The 27,368-nt window shown below is 34.1% G+C and overlaps 1 protein-coding gene across 1 annotated transcript in view; it reads right to left on the bottom strand.

The window, feature by feature from the left end:
• Nucleotides 1–27,368, bottom strand: part of ACYP2 (acylphosphatase 2) — a 208,609-nt gene that overhangs the window by 142,509 nt on the left and 38,732 nt on the right. The gene's annotated exons all lie outside the window — the stretch shown is intronic.

Raw genomic sequence — 27,368 nt, 5'->3', positions numbered from 1 at the left:
AGGAAGGAAGGAAGGAAGGAAGGAAGGAAGGAAGGAAGGAAGGAAAAAACAATGCTGTGAAGGACTAGAGCAGTGAGCCCTGTATTCTTTCCTGCTCAAGTAATTTTTGGAGTATTAATTTAAGTTCTGGTCACCACATTCTAATAAAGGTAACAGACTATTTCCAGAAGAGAGTAGAAACAATGTTATGGGAAAAATAAGTGAAGCAACAGGACATGTTTGGCCTTGAGAAGAGAATTATGGAGAAAATGGTAGTTGTCTTCATGTAGTCAAAGGGTTGTTCCAGAACAGAGGTATTCAATTTGTATTGATTGTCTGATTTATAGATACTAATACTGAGAAAGAACAATGGATAAAATTGAAAAGAGGTAGATTTCAGCTCCATCTAAAGAAAACTTCCTAAGAATTAATATTGTGTCAAAGTGGAATATTCTGAATTAGGTATAGAGATCCCCGATCACTGAAAGTGTTTTAAGCAGTAGAGATGATGTGAAAGGAAACTCTGTTTAGTTTCAGGTTAGAATAGATTACTTCTGAGGGCCCTTCTGAGAATTTGAGACTGCATGATATGAATAGACAGGATAGGGACTATTTTGTTTTTATCTGTGAGTTGAATGTAATACATGTTGTCAATAATAACTGAAATATAACTTGAACTTTAATAATCAAAGAAATACAAATGAAACAACTTTAAGACATCAGCTTATAGCCATCTTATTGATAAAACCATTTTTTAAATTCTTCAATGAAAGACCTCCTCTGATGTCTCATCTTGGCAGGACTGTGATCCTAGGTTCCCGGAGGCTATGCTAAAAGAATACAAGTCCTGGGAAGTTTTAATAAACTGGAAAGATTATGAATATAATCTCAGTGACAAACTGAATTCATTGTCCAAGTATACAGAGAGGCTAAATACAAATTATTTATTGTTATCATTATATATAATTATATGTTATAGGTATATAATTATATATATATATATATATATATATACATATATATATATATATCATCAGCAGGTTGGCTATTAGATAATGATACTTTATAAAAGTCAGATGTTATAAAATTAAATATTGGAAGGGCTTTTGGGAGAAATTGTCATATTGTTGTGGTTGTTGTTTGTCCTTCCTTTTTGAAGAAGACTATCCATGAATCTCACCTGTAATATGTACCAGATGTGTATCCCCAACTAAATTATAACGTTTCAATGCTCCAAGTAATTCTTTAAGATTACAGATTACAAAGCAGTTGCAACTCTGCATTGATCTCTTTCTCCAAAGTTCTTTATCCATAAATTTGATTTAAGTAAGGCAGAACTGTACAAATCGCTCCTTTTCCAGTAGCAGGACAAAAGTCAAAATAACTGGTGATGGCCTGAGAAGCAATGGAAGACCTTATTCTCTTTGATGTTTGACCAAGTTTAAGCGCTACACCTGCTTCAGCCTTTGTGGCCACTGAGACAAACTGTTCTCATCTCTTCATTCTGTGGGAAGAGATTTATACAAGTTTGGGGTAGACATCTCTTTAACTCATTCACAGCTTTGAGGCCTGCAAGCTACCTTCAACCTGGTTTAGCCCATCTGTCAAGATGGTTTTACTGGGTGTAGCCACTGCAGCTTCTTGGAGCCACAGATAAGGGTCAGGTGAATCAAGTGTACCCCAAAGATGGAAAACAGCCCTGAAAAGGCATTTGGGAAAACCCTTATACCAGAGGTGCTAGTCTTTCCTGAACACTCTGTGGGAAATCACCACATTATTACAATATTGGAGGAGCTGTGAAGCATAATTGTTTTCAAGAGTAATTGGATAATAAATACTAAGACTTAAACTAACCACTCTTTTTTGATCTCATGATATTATTACTAAGACTATATCTGTATATTATTAAACGAGGAAATAACTGTATAAAATTATTTATAGCTACTTAATTTATAATAGCAAAAAAATTGTAAATGATTAAGAGTAGGCTGAATAAATTATGGTATGATTCCTAGACTATGATTTGTTGAGATAAAGAATTTTGAAGAAGGAAATCAATGTAGAGTTGCAACTGCTGTGTAACTTGTGACCTTAAGGAATTATTTGCAGCACTGAAACTTTATATAATTTAGCTGGGGACACACATCTAGCACATATTACAGGTGAGATTTAATGCAGGGTTTTCCTAACTCCATGGTAAGCTCTATATCCACCAGGCCACCCTGCAACATAATAATATATGAATACACTATAAAAGTGATATACAAAAGTATATGAAAGGATTGGTACAAGGTCATGAAGTGAAGACAGTAGAATTGATTACATCTATTTACAAACATAAGAATTTCAACAAAACTTTATAAGTACTCAGAAAAGTGATTAGGAAGAGACAAAACCACAAGGACAATAAAAAGTTGTCATATATGGTTATCAAAACAATTTAATGAGGATGCTTTGGAGGAGTTTACTTAGTTGTCAAAATAAGACATTCTATTGTGTATTTTCACCAATATATAAATATATCATGTTTTTCATGCTCAAAACTCTCCCTTTAACAGAGCTTCAAGAGTCATAGGAGATTCTTCAAAAGTTTAGTAAAGTAACAAGAGATGCTCTATTTGCTTAAAGAGTAATGGAGACTATCTATCTCTTCAATCACTATTTTCAAATCTTCAGCAAGGAAAGAATTGCAATGGTCAGTCTTTCTGAGTTTATATTGTTAGAAACAGAAACAACTGGTTTCCTTTACCTCTTTCCACTCTTTAATTAACAAAATACCTGTGTATAGATGTGAGATTTTGGAAAATGTCTGGCTAAGTCATTATAATAGTTGAGAATAATCTCAAAGAAACAACTAAATTCAAAACATAGCATAAAAGCAAAGTATAGACATCATACTCTGTTCTCTCTAACCCTAACCTTTCTTGCTTATGCATAAATATGCCATTTTTCTCTCACAAACACCCAACTCCTGCCATAGGTGTCAAATATACATTTCTTTTTCTACAATGCTTTGCATGTTAATTTATTATAATCTGATTTTTTAAAATGAAGAGAATTCAATTCTGGGACATCCTTTAACTGCTAGAAATTCCTTTAAAAACCAAATCACACTAAAAAAGCTTTCAAATAAAAGACTTGCTTTTAAGCACTAGAGTTTTGGCAACCCATTTTTACACACACACACACACACACACATACACACACATATTAATGACAGTGAACAAGAACTTGAAAATTGGTATTTAGTTCAAAAAAGCCAAGATTTTTAAAAATTCAACTACTACTACCAAAAGAAAGGAAAGAAATGAAATAAGAAATGTATCAGAACTAAATAGTTGTTTTTTATGCTGGCTTCCTAAAGAACTAAAAATAGAGGTGACAAATACAATTTGCAGTGAAGTCTAGATATAGTACTCTATTATTACATTTACCAATAAAAAATTACACATTCCTTTCTTTGAGATTAAAAATTTTCAAAATGAGTCAAAATTGCTTCAGTTTACTTAGTTTGTGATGTTCCTATAAGTGAAAATTTACCTTAATGAACAAAGAAATGCATGGATTTGTCTCTAAGAGAATAACACTGTACTCAGCAAAGTAGCCATTTACTCAATAAGCATGTATTCAATGCCTACTAGGTGCTGTGCTATGCCAAGAATTATGTAGATGAATATGAAACATGTTTTTATTTCTATGTTCCTGTGATGATCGCGTAGCATCCTGGATACTTTAGCGTCAGCTGGGAATCAGGATCAGCAAAAGTCCTTGTCTTTATTCTTTGTGGATGAGAGAGGAATGGAGACACGAATGCAGCCAGGAGTCACTCTGCTTTCTTACTCCACCTTTTTCTCCCTTCTCCTCATCTCTCTATACACCAACAGATCAAGCCTGCACAGAACGGTGGGGCAGGCCATTTTCCAAGCAATGGAAATATTGTCCAATTCATAATTAGCCTTAAGTCTTTGCTTGTCCGAACCTCAGTGCATGTACTCAAGCGTTTCAACCCTTTACATGTTCCTTTGATTGTTTATAGATACTGGGACCTCTTTTTCTGCATTTAAGAAATTGTATCTGTTCACTGTCCAGTCAACTTTGAAAGTCCTCAGTCTTTTATACAATTAGAAATGAGACCACTTAATGTATTTTTCTTTTAAATTAATGTCTTATTTGATTATTTTTTTATATATAAAAATCTGTCTCTCCCTATATTTGATGTCCAGTCCTAAATTAAGGAAGGGAACTAGCCCCAATTTGTTAGGCAATTATCATGTACTGTGAAATAAGTTGATTTGTTTGGAAGAACATTTCCCTGGTCATTTCATCTTTCACTCACTACAAAAGGAAAGATTTAAATTCAGATCTTTCTGATTTCAAGTATAGAATTCTATCCATTATGTCATTCTATAACATGAAATGGAAAGTTCTCAAGAATAAAATTTTAACTGACAATTTTTATCAATGAAGAAAGAAGTAGGAAGTGTTTAAAGAGGCCAATATGGTTATCCTGGGAGGTAGCTCATCAAGAAGCCAAGATCTTTAAAATTCAAGTATGTAAAATAAAAGAAAAAGCAAAATATTAGGAAGAATGAAGAGAATAGCAAGGGTTTTATAAAAATTGTATCAGTAAGATTATTTGCTATGTTGGAGGCAACAAAAAAGGCCAAAAAAAAAAAAAAAGTGATGCATCCTCAATCAATAAGCATTTCTTAAACACATTATGTATAAAGCACTGTCTTCAAATATACAAGACAAAAATGAAACATCCTTACATTTTGCCAAGGAAAAATTATCTTTGTGATAGTGGACCACTAGGAAAAGATAGAACTCTTTTCTAAACCAAGATGAAATATATTTATAGATAATTCTTTATCACAGATTCAGAAGTGTAAGAGGCTTCATTTAATCCATTCCCTTCCTTTTTTTCAATTGAGGAAACTTAGGTCAAAAGAACTTGAAAAGAATTTTGAGTAAATTAAAACCCAAGATATAATGAGTTACTAAGCCATCATTTAGCTATCCTCCATGAATTAAAATCAACCTTGTTCTCAGGGTACTGAAAGAACAAATAGATATGTTTTTTGAATAAGTGCTAATAATTTTTCAGCAAGTGTGAAGAATGGGCAAGAGGTCAAGAGAAGAGAGAATTTTGCTCTGGTCATTAAATTTTATGTTGATTCCTGGTAAAATTCTAGAATAGAATATTACAGGAATAGTTTGTGACTATTCAGATAGCCATAATCATCCTGATCTCACATGGATTCATCAAAAACAAATCACATCAAATTAACTTTATTACATTTTTGGACATTTTTACACTAGAAGTAGATCAAAGAAATGCTAGAGATATAACATTTCTGGACTTTGGCAAGGCATTTTATAAAGTCTCTCATACAAATAATATGGATGAAATGTTAATAGTTAAAAACTGTTTCACAACTAGTTCTGAAATTAATCTAAAGGGAGGACTCTGATAGAGTGTCAAAGGGATCTGTCCTTGTTTCTCTTTCGTTCAATAATTTTCCTATTGAGTTCCCATTGCCAGTAAAGATGTCAGGCTTATCAATTTTTTGTGACACAAAGTTAGCTAGTTTGGATAATAGATTTGGAATCCAAAATAACCTTGACTTTAGAGGACACAAAATTACCTCAATGGTCTATAACAATTGCTTGAAATCAATGAGATCATATTTAATGATAAAAAAATCCAACATAAGTTTTAAAAAAAAGATCAATTTTTGTCAGAAAAACAAACTGAAAGAACATGCACTTTTCTTGAGGAAAAGATCTTGGGGATTTTAATGGACAACATGAGTCAACAATATGACTAAGAAATAAAAAAAGTCAATGCAATCTTGAGTGCATTAGGAGTAGTACAGTATCCAGAGCATTGTAGAGGAATGGTAGATAGTATTGCTATACTCAGACATGATCAGACTACTTCTGGGATATTCTGTCCTGTTTTGGGGATCAATTTCAAAAGGGAGCACAGATACTTTCTTCTCTCCAACCATTTTACTCATGCTTTTCCTAGGCAGTGTCCTTTCTATTCCCCACTCTACAAAATTAGGTTTAAAGACAGAAGTTACCTTAGAGATTATCTAGTTTAGCCTCCTCATTTTATAAGTTTATGAGGCTCAGAGAGAAGTGACTTATCTAAGGGTCACATCGCTAACAGAGCTAGGGCGCAAATCCAGATTCTCTGAGTCTAAAACCAAGGATCTTGAACTGCAGCAGAGAGTCTTTCATTCCTATCTATCTGAGCCATCGTGATCTCTATCTGACCAGTGGACCCAGTTGGCTCTGGAGGGGAAAGTAAGGCAAGTGACTTTGCCCAGCCCTCTCTCACTGAAATCCAATTTACTTACAGGTCATGGCATCACCTCCCTGATGTCATGGTCCTCGAACAAAGAACAAAAATTCTTTGTGACTAGGAAGAGGAGCTGTCCCACTAGGAACCCTAGGAACAACTGGGATTAGCCAATGGATAACACAACTCTTTTCTTTTCCTTTTCTCTTTCTTTCTTCTTTTCCTTCCCTTTCCTCAGTCCACAAAGAGTATCATACCTTGAACTGCAGGTGCTCTACCAAAAAAGTGTATATTTTGATCTCTGAAACCTCCCGAGATATTTTAGAATTTGCAGGCAAGGATAATGCCTTAAAGCCAAAGTGATTTGGACCCAAATCACTTTGGCTCTCCTTAGGTCACTGTCCCACTTGATTATTACTATTATTACTATTTGGACTTTAATCAGCTCAGAGTTAATGTAAATGGTTTTCTTTTTGGCCAGAAACCCTGAGGGTCTTCCTATCCCAAATTGATTTTTTTTTTGACTAGACAAAAGAGGCCATTCTCTGTTTCATTTCCTACCCAGCCTTAATCACTGATGTGTGTTGTTACAGTCAAAACTGAGACCTATTAAAGACCTTAGCTTAAAAAAGCCTGGGTCTCCTACTGCATCCAGGGCCATCTCCAGTCATCCTGATCTATATCTTGCCACGGGGCCACAGACAGCTCTGGAGACCAAAGTGGGGATGATGACTTTGCACAGCCCTCCCTCACTTAAGTCCACTTCACTTACATGTCACCTCACTGAAGTCATGGTCCTCTTCAAGAACAAAGGGCAAACAACAACAACCTATCAATACTCAAATAACCCAATTCAAATACTAATTAACTTTCTCTGATCCCATCTCCATATAATGACTATTGCCTCAGACATCACACAGAATTTTGTGTCTTTTACACACTTCTTGTGTATTTTACTATTATAATTACCATGTTATATGTCACATCTCCTCCCTACTAGACTTATTTAAAAAAAAGCTTATGCTTTTTGACAACAGAGCTCACCTTTATATGCCCAAGAACCTAGCACAATGCTGAGTATGCTGTAGGTACTTATATATTTGCTGAATGATCAAGCTGATAAATGCATAAAGGATACTAAAGCCAATGTCCACTACAGCCCAGCTCTACATTATTTGTCTTAACTCTTGAAAAAGATCTGTCCAAGAAAATAAAAAATGGGTCAAAAGATGCCCTATGACAAGAACTATCATCACTTATATTCCAATATTCTCGGTAGCCACAATAATGGCAGCTTGCAGTGGAACACAGGACTTACACAGGAACATACACAATGCAGGGAAACACATAAATATTTTTAAAAAGCTACATAGGAAGATTAGCACCTTCCCCATACCACCCTCAATTTTTGTTAAAATTCAAAAAGTCCTTACCACTACAGAGAGACTTCTGACAGCTGTCAATAATTAAGATCATTGACAAGCCCAAAGGAAAAGAACACATTGAGAAGCCAAAAAAAAAAAATTGTGATACACACCATAAGACAAAAGGGTAACCAGAATGCCTTGTTGGGATTAATCCAAAGATTTACCCAGAGAATGAGGTAAAAATAACAAAACAAGTTAGTATCATTGCCTAAAACTAGGGAAAAGCTAAGACAGTCTATGTATGTAGACAGCAAGAGGCAGCATTGAATGGCACTGATTTCCTACAAAGTCCACAGCTGAGAGCTTCCTTTTCTCCTGCTAGAATGCTGACCATGTCCCAACCTCCTCAGCGATGCCAGATTGTGCAGCTCTGATCTCTTCTTCTTTTCAACAAAATCACTTTTGAAACAGCAATGAAAATAAACCAAAAAACCAAAATGTCCCAGCCCAGATATAGTGGTTCGCTGCTCCTACCTATTCCCTGAAGGCATTTTCAGGAGAAAAGTGCCTGGCATAAAGGTTATCTGCCAGCCATGCTTGCCATGATCCCCTTGATGGTGTCCTCCTTGGCTTCCATAGTATGAAAATACCAGCTTCCCTCATCTAGCATGATAAGGATACACCAGCATGGACTGCAGAGAGTGCTGGGTTTAGACACAAGATGATCTAAATTCAAATTCTATCTCTGATACTTACAAGCTCTGTCACTGAACCTCTTGGAACCTGAAGTTCCTCATCCATAAAACTGGGACAACAATGATTAAGAGTTACCACCCTACAGAGTTATTCTAAACCTCAAATGAAATAATGAGCCATTATCACTCAACAAGCATATTTTGACCACCAGTTATCACAAGCCAGGCAACTATGTGCTAGGTGCTAAAAATACAATATAAAAATAAAACAGACTCTATCTTTGATGTATTTATAATTTAGCTAAAGGAGACATGTACACACACATGTGTACATATTTACAAAACATATATGCATACACATATGTATGTATATAAAAACTAGATAGGCATAAGATATTTTTAAGAGGAAAATCACTATTGAGGAGGGATAAGGAAAAACTTCATGAAAAAGAGCTGAGTGTTTAAAGAAACCAGGGATTTGAAGAGGAAAAGGAGAAAACAGTACATTCCCAAGCATGGATAACAGCTAGTATAAAGACAAAGATGTAGAAAATGGAACAATATAAAGGCTAGTTTTAGGGACTGGGAAGGTAAGTTGTGACCAGGTTATAAAGAGCTTTACATTAAAATGCTTAATACTTCAAACAGAGGAAATCATATTTGATCCTAGAGAAAACAGAGTCACTAAAATTTACTGAATGGGAAGTGACATGGTCAAACTGTTTGCATATTCTGACATGATCGCAAATACACCTGGTCCACATGCTTTTCCTTACTGGAGAGAAGGAAAAAAAGGCTAAGTTGAGAGGAGAGAGAGAAGAAATAGAAACGTTACTATATTGCCTGTGTTCATAAAAAAGATACAAAACTAAAGTTAAAGGAGACCAAAGGAGCAGAGTTTTTTGGTTTATTTGGTTGTTTTTTATTGGTAGTGGTGGAGGTGGTTATAATTATACAAGTAAAAAGATCAAAGAAAGGGGGAAAAACATTACTTAGAGGTGAATGATAATAGGTGACAAATAAAACAAGCAATTATTTTACTTGTTTTCTCTGACAAATGGAATGATCTTTGTGCTGAAAATGTCAAGAAAACAATAGCTCAGAGAGAACATATCAAGATAAATAAGAGGACCTAGGTGCTTTTGCCTAGTTTAACAACAAATCCAGATGAACTATATTTCAGGGTAATTAAAGAACAGATGAATGTGGATGCATCATCCAGCTTATCTTTCAAAGATTTGTGGAGCATAAAAGAGTGTCTCAGCTTTTGGTGAAGAGTATATGTTCTCAGATCTAAAACTATATTATAAAGGATTTGGTACTGGATAAGAAATAGACTAGTTCATTAATGGCATAGGTTAGGGTTACAGAACAAAATAGCCAATGACTATAACAATCTACTATTTAACAAACCAAAAAGCCCCACCTTTTGGTATAAGAATTCGCTATTTGACAAAAACTGCTGGGATTAAAATTGGAAATTAGTATGGCAGAAAGTAGGCATAGATCCACATCTAACATCGTATACCAAGATAAAGTCGAAATGGCTTCATGATTTAGACATAAAGAATGATACTATAAACAAATTAAAAGAACATAGGATAGTTTACCTCTCAGATTTGTGGAGGAGGAAGGAATTTGTGACCAAAGAACAACTAGAGATCATTACCAATCATAAAATAGATAATTTTGATTATTTTAAGTTAAAAAGTTTTTGTACAAACAAAACTAATGCAAACAAGATTAGAAGGGAAGCAATAAACTGGGAAAACATTTTTGCATCCAAAGGATCTAATAAAGGCCTCATTTCTAAAATATATAGAGAATTGATTCAAATTTATAATAGTTTGTAGAGTGCTGAAACTCCAAAATGGTATGCTTGAATCAGACAATCAAGCACTTGAGGCTAATTACCTATTTGCGTGAGATAATGACTCTATTAGCCTATATTTGGATAAATGCTCTTGTCATCATTGGTGCTTACTGATTGTTTGGTATTAAGATAATCATAGGCAAGGATTGGAGGGCGGAAGAAGAGAGGCAGAGTCACTTGGCAGCAGGATGAAGAGGAGAGAGGCTGGTGACTCTGAACTCCAGAATCCAGGATACATGTTTGACAAGTCTCATGGCAGTTTGCCTACCTCCTTCACTTCTTCCCCTAAAGACCAAGGACTTTAATTTATCTTGACTCTGGATGATCCTGAGGCCCTCCAGGGAACTAGCCCATACTTTACAATAGTTCAAGCCATTCTCCAACTGATAAATGGTCAAAGGATATGAACAGACAATTTTCAGATGAAGAAATTGAAACTATTTGTAGCCACATGAAAAGATGCTCCAAATCATTATTGATCAGAGAAATGCAAATCAAGACAACTCTGAGATATCACTATATACCTGTCAGATTGGCTAGGATAACAGGAAAAGACAATGATGAATATTCGAGGGGACGTGGGGAAACTGGGACACTGATACATCATTGGTGGAACTGTGAGGATCCAACCATTCTGGAGAGCAGTTTGAAACTATACTTAAAAAATTATCAAACTGTGCATACCCTTTGATTCAGTAGTGTTACGGCTAGGCTTATATCCCAAAGAGATCTTAAAGAAGGGAAAAGGCCCCACATGGGCAAAAATGTTTGTGGCAACCCTTTTTGTAGTGGCCAGAAACTAGAAACTGAGTGAATGCCCATCAGTTGAAAAATGGCTGAATAAATTATGGTATATGAATGCTATGGAATATTATTGTTCTGTAAGAAATGACCAGCAGGATGATTTCAGAGAGGCCTGGAGAGACCTACATGAACTGATGCAAAGTGAAATGAGTAAAACCAGGAGATCATTATACACAGCAATAACAAGACTATATCATAAGCAATTCTGACAGACGTGGCTCTCTTCAACATTGAGATGATTCGGACCAGTTCCACTTGTGCAGTGATGAAGAGAACCATCTACACTCAGAGAGAGAACCATGGGAACAGAGGGTAGAATACAGCATAGCATTCTCACTCTCTCTGTTATTATTTGCTTGCATTTTGCTTCTTTTTTCTCAGTTTTTCTTTTTCTTCCTTCCTTATCTGATTTTTTGTGTGCAACCATATGGCTCTGTGAATATGTATACATATACTGGATTTGGATGTATTTCAGCATATTTGGCATGTATTGGATTGCCTGTCGGGTCGGGGAAGGAATGGGAGGAAGAAGGGGATAATTTGTGGCAGGGGGTTATGCAGGTTATACTATCTGGCAGGATTATGTTGGAAAAATTACCATGCACATGTATACATATATTGTATTTAACATATACCTAAACATATATATATAACACATATTGGTCAACCTGCCATCTAGGGGAGGGGATGGAAGGAAGGAGGGAAAAAATGTAACAAAAGGTTTTGCAATTGTCAATGCTGGAAAACTACTCATGCATATATCTTGTAAACAAAAAACTATAATAAAAAAAAAAAGAAAAATTACCCATGTATATGCTTTGTGAATAAAGAGCTTTAATTTTTTTAAAAAAGTAAATGTTCTGATTTTTTAAGAAAAGAAAAAGTAGAATCTGTAAACTATAGGCTAGTGATCTCTACCTAAAACTCTGCCATAAATCTAAAATATTTTATATATTTAGATAGTAAGTAGTTATCTAGAAAAGAAAAGTGATGCTAAAGAGTCAACTTGGTTTCACTAAGAATAATGCCTGCCAGATCGACCTCATTTCTTAATTTATATATTTATTAGACTGGCAAATCAATGGAAAGCTATCAATGTGGTTTATTTAGATTTCTATTGTTAACTTTTGGTGTAATTAAGCTTTATCTAGCCAATTAGATCCTCCAAAGATTTGTCAGAACCTAGGCTCGTATACTTCAGAATATAACCCATAGTATTAGTGTTGTGCCTCACATGAAACAGGAGATTTATATTTTGTGAATGATGGGAAATTTATTATTCACCATGTTAAATAGTATTTTTTCGAGCTTTAGTTAATGGTTCATAGATCTAATACTCCAAAATGCAGTAAATAAATTAGTTTTGGTTTTGGGGGTTGTTTTGTTTTGAAGAAGGAAAACATCAAGTGTGCCCTCTAGTGACTATAATGGAAGGCTGATTTCAGGGAGGGTTCCAGGCAAAGTAGGTTCTTGCTGAATTTTATATTGTGATTCACTTTAAAGAAGACATAGCTGGATCTTGCTCTCATTTTTGCAATTCTCAGAGAATATACTTCATTGATGTCATTTTATCAGAAGAATTATTACCTTTGAGCTTCTACACTGAAATTCTGGGTTTGGGAGTGGCCTTGTCACGCTATTTTTCTCATGTTATAGAATCAGTGTGCAGGACCCCGGAGAAATATGGCTGAGAACATAGCAAAAGGACCCGCAGGAGTATAGATGTCCAGGAAGTTCTGTAGGTTTTAATCTTGTCAAAACAGCCTATTCTGACATGACCCAAGATACTATACCCATTGCAGATTTCTTTTCTACAGGTTTAATTTTGACTAGAGACTAAAAAAAAAAAGGCTAAGTTGACAGGCAAGGGAGAATTAGAAACAGCAGTGTCTTGTCTGTGTTTATAAAAAGACACAAAACTAGCACCCCCTTATGTACAAAAGGGAGAGAGTACTAAATCAGTTGCTATGGAAACAGCTAATAATATCTATAAGAGTTTTATCTTTTGCTCTTATTCATAAAATAAAACCAGTCACTGAGGAAGAAGATCATAGCTCCATGGATTCTTTTTCAGAAATCAGGATTATAGAAAATTAAAGTGATAAATAGCATTTTTTATTTTTTTAACACCATGGAAACTGCACTAAATTATGTCACGGCAATATGCTATTCTGTTGCTATAGAAATAGATTTGTTAGATTCAAAATGACCAAGGTTTGAGTTCTTTAAGTCCATTATAAAATAAATATGACATTTCTTCTATAATATATTTCTATATATCAGCTATTCTATATATCAGCTTTGTTGTTGTTTTTGTTATTGAAGAGGGCTATGATATCAGGGAGATGATGCCATGACCTGAACATGAATTGGATGAGGGAGGGCTGTGCAAGGTCACTTCTTGCCTCACTTTCTCCTCCAGAGCCATCTGGGTCCAGTGGCAAGATATAGATCAAAATGACTGAAGATGGCCCTGGATGCAGAGGGATCTTGCCTTTTTCAAATCAAGATCTTTACAGGTCTCAGTTTGACCAAGGCAAGGTGTATCTGTGATTAAGGATGTGTAAGAAAAGAGGCAGAAATTGTTACATAATTCAAAAAATATAAAAATAAAAAGCTCCATAACAAGGAGAAAAATGCTTCTAGAAACTTCAGTAAGAGAAAAGCTTATGAGGGATGTTCAGAATGATCTGAAAACAGCTAGCTTTGAAAACAAAGCATCCAATTTATCATGGTAACAAAACACAAAAAACCAAAGAGCTCCACCTAGAGTTGGAAAACTTGGCTTATTATATTTTTTAAAAGGCCAATTCACAATAATGGACATATTAACTTCTTATTTATATTTTATTTTTCACTGGTGTTGAAAATAAATATCCTTACAAAAATCCTGGTCAGAATGTGAAATAGTTTATCAAAAGGAAAACAAAATGCAAATATTTTGATTATAATAATGCCTTTAGTTACTCTTTTGACTTAATATTTTTGCCAGTTAAAATTGCTGCTGGAGAAATTTTTCAAAACTTCTTCAATTTTAAAAAAATATTAAAAATTTAAACTTTTCAAAAAGGCACCCACTGCAATAAAAATATTTCCCAGAAGTCCAATCTATTCTGTTAAGCTGAAAGATACTCCTTTCCTTTTTCACATCTCACACTGCTCATATATCTTCACCTAGTAACTCCTCCCTTACCCATTTTACTCAGAGATAGCCCTTCTGGGCCAATGCAAAGCCCTTTACATACACCTTTAATTGGATTCTAACCCATCTTCTCCAGCAGATAACAATCACTACTGTCCCAAATCTCTGCCTAATAGTTACTTTCTAGCTGCCTAAAAAGCATCCAAGTCTTTCCCAACCTTAAAAACCTCTCATTTGATTTGACCAGGCTCATGAGTTATTGCCCTGTAGCTCTCCTGTTTGTGGCTAATCTTGAGAAACCATCTATAATGCTTCTCACTCTCTACTTAACTCTCTGCAATCTGGTTTACCAATGATCTGTGCATGGCCAGATCCAAGAGCCTTTTCTTGATCTTCATTCTTCTTGACCTCTTTTCAGTCCTCCTTAATATTCTCTTCTAATCTAGGTTTTTGACACTATTGTCTCCTGGGATTCCTCTTACCAGTGTAACCATTCCTTCTTAGCTTCCACAAAGATGCCCACTAATTGTGGGTATGCCCCAAAGCTCTGTCCTAGGCCTTCTTTTCTTCATCATGTATCCTATCTTGCTTAGTTATCTCATTAACTCTCATGGATTCAATTATCATCTGCATGCAAACAATTCTCAGACATGACCCCTCTTCTCTTGGAATTTCTCATCTCACATCTTTAAATAAATGCCTGTAGGTTATCTTGAATGAAATATCCCCCAGATATCTTAAATTCATCATGTCTAAAACTAAAATTATCTTTTCCAAACTTCCTCTTTTTAACTCCATTATTGTCCCAGGCATACCTCCCTACTGGTCAACCAGGCCCACAAAACCTTGCTGTCATTCTTGACTCTTCATGCTTACTTTCCCTACCTAACTGTTGCCATTTCTAACTTCACACCATCTCTTAACATTCACTCGCTTCTCTCTTCTGACCCTGTCACGACCCTGGTGAAGATCTTCATTATTTCATTCCTGTACTGCTGCAATAGGCCTTCTTGTTGGCCCCTCTCTACTCTAATCAATTCTCTACTCAGTTGTCAAATTAATCTTCCTAAAGGGCAGGTCTGACCATGTTAATCCCTGCTACTCAGCACACTCCAGTGGCTCCTAATCATCCCCAGGATGAAACATAAAATCCCGTTTGACTTTTAAAATCCTTTACAGCCTGGCCTTTCCTTACCCTTCAGTCTTCTTACACTTTACTTCTCTCTGTGTATTCTGTAATTTAGCCAAACTAGCCTTACTGTTTTTCATGGATAACTCTCCAATTCCAGACACTTAACTGGCTGTTTTCCTATGTCTAAAAAGTTTCCCCCTACTCATTCAAGACAATTCCTAGCTTCTTTTAAATCTTAGGTCAAATACTGCCTTCTTGAAGAAACCTTTCCCAATCTCGCTCAATGCTAGTACCTTCTCCAATTCTGTCTGTACACACACACACACACACACACACACACACACACGTACGTATGTATCTAATTGTTTGCATTAGAACATGAATTTCTTGAAGACAGAATATGGTTTTGTCTTTCTTTGTATGTCAGTGCTCAGCACAATGCTTGGAACATAGTAAGAACTTAAAAATATCTTGTTGACTTCTTATTAGGTTCTTTTTAAAGCCTTGAATCTGCTTTCTTCATCTCATCCCCAATCTGTCCCAAAGAACTACAATCAGTGGTTCCCAGAAGTGCATCATGGTATTAATGGGTGGATAGAAAGTCCCAATTCATCCAAAATTCACAAGACCTTCCCACAATTGGTGGGTGAGGAGGGAGGCCAAGAGAAAATCTAGACCAAGATATTCTCTCTTCCATCTTCTAATGAATAGCTCTCTTTTCTTTTTATCACCAGATACTCAAATCCCCTGAATTAAATTGGTGGTTCAATATTGTTCCTATGACCTATAAGGCATAACCAAGTTTCCTCCAATACAAACTGTTGAGATTCTTTAAAATACAATTAATGAAAACAAAAAAGCATACATGTTAAAGTTGTGATTTAGAATCATAAAGTATGTATTTAGGTGGCTAAGCTACAAATTTGCAATATTAAAGAAGGTAAAAGAACAGTGAACAGTTTTGAAATATAAACTCTTTACATTACATTTAAAGGTTTGGGTTTTTTTTTTTTTTTTTTTAATAAACAAAACCAATTCAGCCAAGATTAGAAGGAAAGCAGGAAGCTGGGGAAAAAAATTTTATATCCAGTGTTTCTCACCTCATTTCTAAAATATATGGAGAACTGACTCAAATTTATAAGAATATAAGACATTCCTAAATTGATAAATGATCAAAGGATATGAACAGACAATTTTCAGATGATGACATTAAAGTTATTTCTAGTCATCTGAAAAAATGTTCTAAATTAGTTAGAGAAATATAAATTAAGACAACTCAGAGGTATCATTTTACACCCTTTATATTGGCTAAAATGACAGGAAAAGATAATGATAAATCTTGAAGGGGAAGTAGGAAAACTGGAATACTAATACATTGTTGGTAGAATTGGAAAATCATCCAACCATTCTGAAGAGCAATTTTGAACTATGCCCAAAGGGCTATCAAACTGTGCATACCTTTTGATCCAGCAGTGTCTCTATTAGGTTTGTATTCCAAAGAAATAAAAAAGGGGAAAGGACCTACATATGCAAAAATGTTTATAGCACTACAAAAATGTTTGCCACTATAAAAAAAGCAAGAAACTGGAAACTGTGTGGATGCCCATCAGTTGAGGAATGATTGAATATGGATTCATCAATGTGATGAATGCAATGGAATATTATTGTTCTGTAAGAAATGCTGAAAAGGCTGATTTCAGAAAAGCCTGGAAAGTCTTGCATAAATTGATGCTAAGTGAAGTGAGCAGAACCAGGAGAACATTGTACAACCACAAGATTATGTGATGATCAATTGGGATGGTCTTGGCTCTTTTCAACAATGAATTGGTTTAAGGGAATACCAATAGACTTGAGATGGATAGCACCATCTGCATCCAGAGAGAAAATAATGGAGACTGAATGTGGATCAAAGCATAGTATTTTTTTTTTGTTGTTGTTGGTTGTTTGCTTAGTTTTTTCCCCTCATGTCTCTTTTTCTTTCACCTTTTGATCTGATTTTTCTTGTGGATGATGAATATGGAAATATGTACAGAAGAACTGCAAATGTTTAACCTATATTGGATTGCTTGCTGTCTATAAGAAAGGGTGAAGGGGGAGAGAAAAATTTGGAATGCAAGGTTTTGCAAAGGTTAATGTTGAAAACTAACTTTGCTTGTATTTGGAAAAGTAAAAAGCTATTAAAATTCTAAAAAAAAAAGTATAAAATCTAGTGTATATATAGCAATGAAGAACTCCAACAGCTGTGCATATGTTACCCTTTAAATATTTTTATATAATATAGTTCTTCAATATTTTCTCATTCTACTAAAATATACTTAAGCCAATCTAATGGAGCATCTAGTGAAATTTTTCTTTAAAATATCATTACTGCCATTTGTTTCACATTAGGATACTATGATGATTGTGTTAAGAAATGTGTCCAAACTGTTTAGAGATCATTAAATGAAAAGTACTAGCTAAAATAAAGATAGGACTCTGTCCTGGTCACACAAAAATCACTATGGGGGCAGGATCTAAAAGTCAAATTTTAAAATTATAATAAGTAATTTTGGATATGATACTAATTGTTCAACATGGCAATTTTGGTCTTCACAAAATGCAGCATTTCATTATAATCTATACCCATTACTTCTAGAAATTCAGAGCAATATGATTTCATAGCTAAAGCGACGTGTTATTGTTAAGAATTCAAGAAGGTAAAGAATATGCCAATTATTCCAGTCAATCTTTAAATTTTATATATAAGCCACAAGCAATCTTAAATTTAGACAGATTATATGTAAGAATATTACTCACTCAGTAAGGAATCCCTTCAATACCTTACTTTGTTAAAATAGTTCACTCTATTTTGGTACAGATCATAAATTGTTAGAAAATTCTTCCTTTTGAATTTATGACCAGAAAAGAACTAGAGATCATTTCTGATCACAAAATAGAAAATTTTGATTACATCAAACTGAAAAGTTTTTGTACAAACAAAACTAATGCAGACAAGATTAGAAGGGAAATAATAAACTGGGAAAATATTTTTATAGTCATTTTTAAGTCAAAGGTTCTGATAAAGGCCTCATTTCCAAAATATATAGAGAATTGACTCCAATTTATAAGAAATCAAGCCATTCTCCAATTGATAAATGGTCAAAGGATATGAACAGACAATTCTCAGACGAAGAAATTGAAACTATTTCTAGCTATATGAAAAGATGCTCCAAGTCATTATCAATCAGAGAAATGCAAATTAAGACAACTCTGAAATACCACTACACACCTGTCAGACTGGCTAGAATGACAGGGAAAGATAATGTGGAATGTTGGAGGGGATGTGGGAAAACAGGGACACTGATACATTGTTGGTGGAATTGTGAATACATCCAGCCATTCTGGAGAGCAATTTGGAATTATGCTCAAAAAGTTATCAAACTGTGCATACCCTTTGATCCAGCAGTGTTACTACTGGGCTTATATCCCAAAGAGATCATAAAGAAAGGAAAGGGATCTGTATGTGCACGAATGTTTGTGGCAGCCCTCTTTGTAGTGGCCAGAAACTGGAAACTGAGTGGATGCTCATCAATTGGAGAATGGCTGAATAAATTGTGGTATATGAATATTATGGAATATTATTGTTTGGTAAGAAATGACCAACAGGATGATTTCAGAAAGGCCTGGAGACACTTACACGAATTGATGCTGAGTGAAACGAGCAGGGCCAGGAGATCATTATATACTTCAACAACAATACTACATGATGACCAATTCTGATGGACCTGGCCATCCTCAGCAATGAGATGAACCAAACCAGTTCCAATGGAGTAATAATGAACTGAACCAGCTATACCCAGCGAAAAAACTCTGGGAGATGACTAAGAACCATTCCAATGAATTCCCAATCCCTATATTTTTGCCTGCCTGCATTTTGGATTTCCTTCACAGGCTAATTGTATAATATTTCAGAATCTGATTCTTTTTGTATAGCAAAATAACGGTTTGATCATGTATATTTATTGTATATCTAATTTATACTTTAATATATTTAACATCTACTGGTCATTCTGCCATCTAGGGGAGGGGGTGGGGAGAAGGAGGGGAAAAACTGGAACAAAAGATTTGGCAATTATCAATGCTGTAAAGTTACCCATACATATAACTTGTAAATAAAAAGCTATTAAAAAGTAAAAAAAAGAAAAAAAAAGAAAATTCTTCCTTCTGTTAAACCAAAATCTGCCTACTTCTTATTTCTATCTATTCTTCCTAGATCAGCCTTCTAAGGACAATATCAAAGGGATATTATTCCCCTTTTACACATAGGATCACAGACACAAAGTTGGAAGAGACTTTAAATGCTTCCAGTTCAACTCTCTAATTTTACAAAGAAATGATGACCCAAATTAGTTTGGGAATTGCCCAAGTCACAGAAATGAATAAGAAAGGTTTTGGACCAGATTCTCCTGACTCCAGAGTCATATTCTTATCACTAAATCAGATTCTTCTCATGATAGTCCTTTGAAAAAACTGAAAAGAGTTACATTATCCCCTCAAGCATGTCTCCTGGGGAAGCAGCCCCAGTTTTCACGGCAATTTCCAGGCCCCTTGCCTCTTGATGCCCTTCTTTGGAAGTATTCCAGTTTTCCAATTAGCTTTTAAAAATGTGATTCTTACAACTGAACACAAAACCTCAGAAGCAATTAGCTTCTAAATATTATAAATGAGTAAAAATGCAAATATGACAATTAGGGTACAACTTTGCTTTTAGAATTTTTCTAATGGGCCCAAATTGCTAACAAAGGTTTTTAGACTATTAAATTATTTTGTTCTGACTATGGGAAAAAATACATTCAATGTAATAAAGCCAAAAGTTTTTTTGGTCTTCCCTATCTGTTCTCTCCTTGGGGGAAATCATGTTTTGTTTGTATATCATCTAAACATAATTGATATATGCTGTGAATGGACTTAAAGTTATTATTCACAGATATAATGGATTTTTCCTGTCTTACTTTGCAAAATGTGGAGTTGTAACTTAATAAAATAATAGGTTGGAAATTGTTCTTCCACCAAAAAATGTTGATGGAACAACTATAAAACTGGATACATGTAGTACAATATATATAAGAAAGCCATCACTCATCTGAACTAACAAAATGCGACAAAAGAAGAAAACACATACACATCTGCACAATATCCTTCGGTGTTGTTGACCTAGTAACAATAATGGAATTATTTGTTTCATTTTCAACTAATGCCTCATCTAAATTATAGTCATTCTTATATTCCACATTTTTATTTTCATTTCTATATCCATGCCCTTAAAAATAATTTAACTCTATAGTTTTCTTTCTTGATTTTGATATTACCCTGAAAAGATATAAAACCTCTTATTTTAAAGTTAAAGGGAAAATAATTCAGCATAGTTGTAGTGAAATGGAAACTGGACTAGAAGTCTGAAATCTTGGATTGAAATCCCAGTCCTAATTGGTTTCAGGACTGAAGTCACTTGACCTCCATAGGCTTATTTGCTATAGGCAAAATAGGGATACTTCTAATCAAAATATTAAACTTACAGACTGTTCAAAGAAAAGCATTTTTTAAACAAACTATTCTATAAACTATGAAATGCTATGCAATGTGTATCAAAGAATTTATTGCTACATTTACTTTCCTTACTATATATTAATTTTATATTACTATTTTCTAATAATTCAATACCTAGTACAGTATCATCCATGCATATGATAGGCAAAGAATGTATAATGCTTATTTTTAAAATATCACATTCCTATGTATGGTGACTTGTGGTGATTTTCCATAAGTAAAAATTTAAAAGTATAGCTATTAAGTACCACAAGACATATTTTTGCTTAATAAAAGGTTCCAATAAGCATAGCTTCTGTTCTAATACTAAAACAATTATCCATTTGAGTGAATGAAATATGTTGCATAAAACATATCCATTAAGTCAAATGATTACAGATTCTTTGAAATGAGTTTCTTGGCAGGTGCCATGATTCATAAAGATGATTTATATGTGTATGTGTGTGTGTGTGTGTGTGTATATATATTTATATATCTTTTACCTCTACCTGTTCTCTCTTACATCATATGAAAGTAATATGAAGGAAATAATATGCAGGGTTATTAATCCGGGCCAAGTTTTATGCAGATAACAAAGGCAAGTCTCTTTTTTGTCTATCTGAAACTTGAAGATTAGACTTAGACAAAGTATCCTCGTTGGACATTATGTCTTTGACTAAATCTTCACTACTCAATCAGTTTACTGGGGTTACTTTGAGGTGCATCAATTTGAGGTACAATTTATAAATAATTGAAGGAACTGTAAGAGAACGCAAATATCAGCATGATGTTAAAATCTGACTAAAAAAAGTCAGCCTCTTCAAGAATCAATCATTTTTTGGTAATTTGTTACAACTTATTTGTAGCAACCAGTTAATTGATCCTTAGGATCTTCTGAGAAAGTGGTGCTCTATGTTTGGGAAAATAGGGAAGAACTGAAAGATAAGAAAGGGACAGGAAAGGAAGTAGAAAGACAGAAAGTCAATAGTACTAGTAATGGATAGGGATAATAATACCAGGAAAGGTAAGCAAGATGCTAAAGAGTAGGAAATTTTGAGATAAAGTATCAAACATAGTGATATCAAAAAGGTATAGAAAAACTTAAATCCTAAGAAACATTTAAATCACACATATGTGTGTGGAAAATTCCTTAATAATACTAGTTTATGATGAGAGTTCTTATTTTTAAAAGTAATCAAGTCTTAGTTTTGTTTATAAATTAAAACCTAAGTCAATGTGACTATACTCGCACTTAATACCTGTGATTATATTTCAGAAGCTTTGACTGATCATATTAATTGATGTGAGTAGTGAAGTTCCCTCCTTTACATAAATTTTTAGCCATGACTACATTAAAACTATGCTATGATGCTTTCTTTGCATTTTTGTTATTAGCAGTAGCTCTAGGTGACTATAATCCATATTATTTTATTTCATCGATGCCTTTTGTCTTTATATCTCACTTATTTCTGAATGAGATAGATCTACTTCTATCTATAGAGATAAAATTATAGTTTTCTCAACTGAAAAATAAAAGGGCTGAATTGTAAAGGGCTGAAATTCTTAAAAGGTGTGCTTGAATCAGATAACCAAGCACTTAAGGCTAATTACCTAGTGGACAATAACTCTATTAGCATATGTTTGGAATTTCTCTTCTCTCAGTTAATGTTGGCTCAATATTTGGGGTTAAGAGAATTATAGGTAAGAATTAGGGGATGAAGAGAGAGAGGTGAGAGAACTTCACTTGGTTGCAGGACAGAGAGGAGAAAAGTGTGGAGATTCTGGACTCTAGAATCAAGAAGGAATCTTTGGCAAAACTCCTGGCAGTTCTGTCCATCACCTTCACTTCTCCCCCTAAAGACCAAGGACTTTTGCTTATCCTGACCGTGGCTAATCCTGAGGCCTCCAGGAAGCTAGTCCAGACTTTACATTGAACTAGATGGCTTCTAAGATTCTTTATAGCTCTAGGTCTACAAGCCTAAATTTCTATGCCTTTATAGAGCTCTATATTATAGAGATGATACAAGATTAATTTTAAGCTCCTTTCCAAACAATTTAAAAGAATATGAACTGGTATAATAAAAACAGAGAAAGAATATTAATCATGAAACAATGAAAAAAACATGACACAAACACATTTCAATTTTGAAACTCGCTATTTCTTTATGTTTAAATTAAATCATCTGTTTTGGTGTTTAAAAATAAATTTCACAATATCATTTGCTACAGATTTAAAGTGTGATTACCATTACAATTTTAAGTGACTTTTATTGTAAAGCACCCTGCAGCTGATTTGTTCTTTTTCATATTATTCTCAAGAAAGAAATTAAATGTTTTGTAATTGCAGGAGGTCTTTAAAAACTTCTGGGATTTTCTATCAGTCCCTATTTGACAAATGAACAATTTAGTTGAGTTTCAGTCTATACATGAGATTTACAACAGCTTGAAACCATTGAATTGAACTAAGAGTTGTGGTTATTACCAAAAAAGACTTAAATACAAAATGTTCATTTATAAATTACAAAAATGTTTCCAAAAACATTCCCAAATCTTAGCTAAAAAGAGGTAAATTATAATCTTTCTTGTGAACTCTTTAATTTCAACTTCCTCAGCAAAATGAGAACTACTGTTGAAAGTGAATGATATTTACTCAGTACTAGTACCAAAACTTCCTTTCTCTCTGGAGAGTGCTAAGAATGGAAAGATAGCTGGGAGGATACAGCATGGAATGAGATATAGGATTAAGATTTTGTAAATTGTATCTTTGCTTCTAGATATTCTCTACAACACATATTTCCTGTAAGATTGTAAGTTGTCTGAGATAAAGAACTTTTTTTTTGTTTATCATTTTTGTATCCTCCATGCCCTGCAAATAGATGGTACTACATAAATATTTGAGAATTTAAAAATCAAGGTATACAATATATTATATTTTTGATTAATGTAAATACTTCTAGGTTTATTTGTAAGAGCAATAACAAATCCTAGAAAATGTCTTTTTGATACTTTTATTATGGATGTCCGCATAGACCATCACAAGAAATTTTATTTTTAAATAGAACAGAATAGAATAAACATGAACAGAATAGAAATAGCTGTTAAATAGCTACTTCATAGATTTTGCTTATAAGCAAGATTTGTCTTAAGTGCAGTTCCTTCTGAAATGACAGTTGTTGAACAGCAACTCCTTACGCCCTTTTCAAAGGAAATCTCTTACTCTTACGGAACTGGTTGCAACTGAAATGGCATAGAAAATGACAATAAGTCTTCTTTGGAGCTTCTCTAGAACTGACCATACCCTGAAATTACTGTCTTTTATCTCTCCTCCCTTTTACAGCCAAACACAAAGAAAAACTTATACCATTTCTATTGCTCTCACTTCTCAACTTTTTTCCAATCTGGCTTCTGCCCTTAATTAGTCAATTGATTGTGTTGTGAAGGAATCACCAAAGTGTCTCCAAAGTTACTAATGATATCTTAATTAACAAAGCTAATAATCATTTTCTTAAGATTTCTGCTGCGTCTGAAACCAATGACTACCCTGTCTTCTTAGATTCTCTCTCTCTTTTAAAAACACTACTCCTTCCTGACACTTACCTATCTGACTACATTTCAGTATCCTTTATCAGAAGGCTCATATCAATATCAAACCCCTTCACAGATGTTCCTCAGGACTATGTCCTGGGCTCTCAATCAATAAACATTAAGTGCCAATTATGACCTAGGCACTATGCTAAGTGCCAGAGATACAAAGGTTTAAAAAAAAAAAGACAGTCCCCGACCATGAGGTGTTCACAGTCTAATGGGAAAACAGTACACAAAAGGAAGCTTTAATAAAAGTATGGTGGCGGACTGGGGGAAGTAGAGAAGTCCAGAAGAATACGGCAGGGTGGCTGGTCAGGGTTCCTGGTTCTAAGGGAAGCTCTCTCCTCCTAACCTCCTAATAGCGAGAGAAACCTCAAGGACAGAAGGGACCACTGGGAGTCCCAGGTCTGAAGTGATCTTACAAGATGACAAAGTCCTGGAGCATGATGGCATAAATTAGCCAGGTGGCAAATGAAGAGACTCTTGGCCTAAGTATTATCCTTAAAAGGACAGAGGTCTCTGATCATGCTACATTTTCTCTCTTAGTGACTTTAAAAACTCCCACAGAGTTATAGTTTCTACTCAGCTTTTCTCCCTTCAGCTTCAGTCCTGCATCACTAGCTGCCCAATAGGCAGTTTAAATTAGATGTCCTATAAACACTCAAACTTGTTTTGTGTGGAACAAAACTCATTGTTTTCCCCAAAAACTCATCCTTCTTTCTATCAGAGGCACCATCATTTTCCAATCTCAGTTTTATAACCTTAAGATTATCCTGGAGTGTTCACTCTTCTTCACAATACAATCAGTGGCCAAATCCTATTATTTCTCTCTCTACAACCTATATTTCTTACATGTGACTTTGCCTTTCTACTCACATATTCCATATCCTCAATCACCTTTTACCTGGACTACTGCAAAAGCTTAACTGCCTTCCCTGAAGCAAGTCATCATACATTTCCACTGCTTGTACCACACAGTAAAGCCAAACTACCCTTCCCTTTGCACCTTACTCAAGATATTCTATCTCTTATGCCTGTGTCTTTGAATTGGCCACCATTTGTTCACCCACCATCTGCTCCCTGCCCAATCTTTGGAATGACCTCTCCTCTAACTTCTGCCTTGTAGAGTCCTTCTCTTCTTTCAATTGCAACCCAGCTACCATCTTCTAAACATACACTTTTTTGATTTCCCCCCAAATGCTAGGACCCCATCTTGTGAAGTATCTGGTATTTATTTTATGTTTATTTTATACATACTTAGGGTTTGGTACAAGGAGAAAAAAAGTCCATAAACACCAACAGCTCTAAGAAGAAGCAAACAGTCACAATATAAAGTAGAACTTTCTAAGAGTTAACAATCCAGGAAAGGAGACAGTAAATAAATATATAAATATATAAAAAGGAAGAATTATAAAACTTCTATACCAGGGAATTTTTTGAAAATATAGATGCCTAGAATTAAGCAAAATAATTAACAAAGTTTTTCATTATCTTTGAAAAAGATGAAGAGATGTGAACTATGCATCAATATTGGTAAGTGGAATTAAGATTGGTAGATTGAACCCAGCTAAAAAAATTATAGTTTTCTGTCATTTTTGGAATGAGAATGCACACACATTGAAGCACTGTTGATAGACCTAGAGTAGTGATTCTCAAAGAATAGTCTAGAGAATCCTGGGGATCTCTGAAACCCTTTTAGAGGGTCTACAAATTCAAAAATAGTTTTTATTTCCAATATGGTAAATGTCTATAAATATAATTCAGATAAACAAAAACGCTTTGGAGAGATCCTCAATAATTTTTAATAGGATAAAGATACTAAAAACAAAAGTTTGAGAACCACTGACCTAAAGGGTTTCTATTCTGGAAAAATATTTGGAATTATACCCAAAAAGTTACTAAATATAGTACATTTCCTTTGATGCAAATGAAGACTATATCAAAAGGGATCAAAGAAGAAGAAAAGATATTTTAAGAACAAAGTATTTATAGTAACTTTTTGTGGTAGCAAAAAGCTGGAATGTCCAACAATTGGAAAAAATGGCTGATTAAAATATGACATATGAATGTGATGGAATATAATTGCACTGAAAGAAATAGATAATTTCAAAAAGATATGAAAAGATGCACATGCACTGATGAAGAATCAAGCAAATAAAAGCAATAAGAGTAACAAGTTATAACATCAGTATTATAAAAATAATTTTGATAATTTATAAAATGATGACAAATAATATGCATAGAAAAGAGAACAATTAATACAATAATAATATTATTTCAAAAATTTTAAGTTGTAAGATCAATGATCAATACAATTTACAATTAGTGAATTTGGAGAAGTGGTGCTATCCATTACAAAGAAGTCACAAAGATGTATACATAAATTTTATACATACACACATGTATACAGATATTCTGTGAATTTGTTTTGGCAGATCTGTTACAAAAATTTTTTTTCAATGGGAAGGGAATGGAAGAGAAAATATATTTCTACTATTTTAAAAAAAATAAATGTAATATATTGGATTACTTGTCATCTAGGGGAGGGGTAAGGGGAAGGGAGGGAGAAAAAAATTTTGGAACAAGATTTTGCAAGCATGAATGTTGAAAAATATGCATATGTTTTGAAAATAAAAAGCTTTAAAAAGAAAAAAAGAAAGTAGAGATGTGAAATGTTACATGCACTTTCAGATGAAGTCAGCAAAGTTCCCCTGAAGTGAGAATAATCTATAAATGTTTATAATATAAAAATAAAAGATATCAAAACTTTCTTAAAAGGAAATCTAAGGGATTACACACACACACACACACACACACACACACACACACACGTATAAGAAATAGTGAATAGGTCTAATAGAGACTGGAAGAGAATGTCTTTAAGTTCCCTAAAGTTTCATGGAATTTTACCAAGGA

The sequence above is a fragment of the Antechinus flavipes genome, chromosome 2 (genome assembly GCF_016432865.1).
Source record: "Antechinus flavipes isolate AdamAnt ecotype Samford, QLD, Australia chromosome 2, AdamAnt_v2, whole genome shotgun sequence".
Classification (NCBI taxonomy): Eukaryota; Metazoa; Chordata; class Mammalia; order Dasyuromorphia; family Dasyuridae; genus Antechinus; species Antechinus flavipes.
Note: the sequence above shows the minus strand (reverse complement) of the source record. Positions and strands in the feature narration are given on the sequence as shown.